This window comes from Limulus polyphemus, unplaced genomic scaffold (assembly GCF_000517525.1).
Source record: "Limulus polyphemus unplaced genomic scaffold, Limulus_polyphemus-2.1.2 Scaffold1448, whole genome shotgun sequence".
Lineage (NCBI taxonomy): Eukaryota > Metazoa > Arthropoda > Merostomata > Xiphosura > Limulidae > Limulus > Limulus polyphemus.
This window is the reverse complement of record NW_013667058.1, coordinates 51,878-54,239: the sequence shown is the minus strand read 5'-3', so window position 1 is coordinate 54,239 and position 2,362 is coordinate 51,878. Positions and strand designations below refer to the sequence as shown.

General features: G+C 31.9%; 1 protein-coding gene and 1 long non-coding RNA gene across 4 annotated transcripts in view; one reads left to right on the top strand and one right to left on the bottom strand.

Moving 5' to 3' along the window:
• Window positions 1–2,362, top strand: part of LOC106463621 (arylsulfatase B-like) — a 54,108-nt gene that overhangs the window by 12,386 nt on the left and 39,360 nt on the right. The window lies entirely within an intron of this gene.
• Window positions 292–2,362, bottom strand: part of LOC111086808 — a 3,814-nt gene continuing 1,743 nt past the window's right edge. The window contains exon 2 of the long non-coding RNA XR_002611524.1: window positions 292–840. This is a non-coding gene — a long non-coding RNA (uncharacterized LOC111086808). The remainder of the gene's footprint in view (window positions 841–2,362) is intronic.

Here is a 2,362-nt window from a genome sequence, read left to right as displayed (position 1 = left end):
GTTGGAAATGTAGACAGATGGTCGTATATGAAGCATGAAAATCGAACTGTTAAAAGACCTACATGAATTATATTTAAATGGGCTAATTTTTAATAAACGAATGTTGTATTATATAATCACTTGTTTCTTGATTGTCATTATGGGCTGTTGTCAAATTCTGAATCCTGTTAACATTATCAGTCGGCTAAGATTTACTTTTGCCTGTTGTAAAGGACAGATGATAACTACTGCTACAGACAGTAAACCAAATAGAAAATGTTGGTTCAAATTCATTAGATGTAACAAATAATATGGATAAAACTGTAGAATCTATTTATTATAATAGTTCACATCCTGCTAGATATAACAGTGTACAGGCTTTATATAAGTCAGTAAAAGCATTAGGTTAAGCCTTCAATCTAAATCATGTCAAGGACTGGTAACAACACCAATATACATATACACTATACAAGCCTGTAAGATACAGATTTTCAAGAAACAGAGTGATCGTTTCTTGTATTGATTGACAGTGGCAGGTTAGTTTAGTACATATATATATATAACATAAGGCATTATAACAATCATTTTAAAGTCCAGACTTTCTTAAGTGTCCATTTTTCAATCGGAAAATGTTGGAAACAAAATCTTCTATAAACATGATTTATACAATTCATGAAAATATAACTACTGAAAAACCTTGTGCCATAAATGTAGCACTCGGGCCACATTCTGTCATATTTTTCCACCTTGATGAATATGACTACCGTTTTTCACAAAAAGCAAACAAATTGTAAAAAGGTTTTCCCTTCTGCTGCCGTTTTTCTGTGATATTTCAGCTGCTGACTTTCTTTACCATCCATTCTAAAAATATAAATATGAAACCCATCACTGAAATGCATACCACCTCTGTATATTAGCAAAGTTAATGTGATCTCCCTTACATTTCTACAGTAAATCCAGCTAAAGCAGATTAATAAGAATAGGTATTCTGTAATATACTACTTCCACAGATCATAAACGTAAGCTTTTATTATAATTTGGCATTATACTAAGAAGTGCAAGGCATATATAAGGAGTTGAATTAAAATGGTGATCTACTTTACCCATTCCGTGAACTCCTTTGCATGCATCTCATCATTTCCCCAAATAGACCCCTAATTATCGCTCACAGATTTAGCTTTATAATTTATCAGTCATTTAAACCTAAAACTACCACCACTCATACCATTTGAATGTTAGTTATACAGTTAAAGAGATTCACACCCGTTATGTAATCCCACTTTCAAGGACTTTTCTTGCAGGAAAATGAGTTGATTTGTGACTAATACATTTCAAATCCACCCTTCTGTAATCATCTGCACATGATGGAAACTAAATATGGCGGGAAAAGTATTATGCACTCTATATATTACCCTCTGAAGCAAAACTGAAGTAAAGGAGAACACGTAAAGGAGTTCACACAATTTCATGTTCAGTGATTTTTATTGAAGAATGCAATTTACTCTTACCTTTTCAGTTATTGATACCAACAAATATCTTGCTTGTTGTGTATAACTTTATAACAAAATGACATTATTTGAGTATCTACACTAGATATATGCTCAAAGGAAATCATGTGCTTAAAAACTAATTTTATTACAAGTTCTAAATAGATGTACCCAAAATATCTCTTGATACCCTGTGTTTGGGGTATGATCAAATCAAATTATATACTTTCCGGATTGATTTTAGATTCTAATCTTTTTATTTATTCAAAAATTTGTAATTATTGTCTTGAAAATAAACAACCGTAAATGAGAACACATGACTGCAGCGACATGTTAATTAAGATATTTTTATATGTGATAAAGTAATGGGACAATCAACTAATAACAACTTTTCAAAGCATAAATGTTCACTAATTAATCACAATAAAAGCTTACGTCATAATTTTTGTGTTTGTGTTATTGCTTTGAAATTAAATTTTTCTGCTGGCGACATGCTACTTTTAACACCACACCATTGTTTATTTCTTTGGTTTGCTGGAAAATTTAGCACAAACTCAACATATTATATATGTTTGGAAAATTCTGTGCATCGTCTCTCATTTCGAAATTGTTATATGTTTGTGTAAGGTACTTACAGAACACTGGCGACATCAAGTTGCACACACTTAAGAAAGCCTGACCCTTAATTATTTGCTGACGTGTATCGATGGGTTTCGAAATATGCATGGGTTGTTCCACTCAAAGATAAGAAAGGAGCGACACTCGTAAAGGCCTTCAAGCAGATTTTCAAACAATCTGCTTGTTTAATAATTTCCGGTAAAAATTATTTCCGAGTGACTTCAGCGATACAAGTCCCTTCTTGATTAAAACTAGTTTATTCTTTCTCGTTACAAACT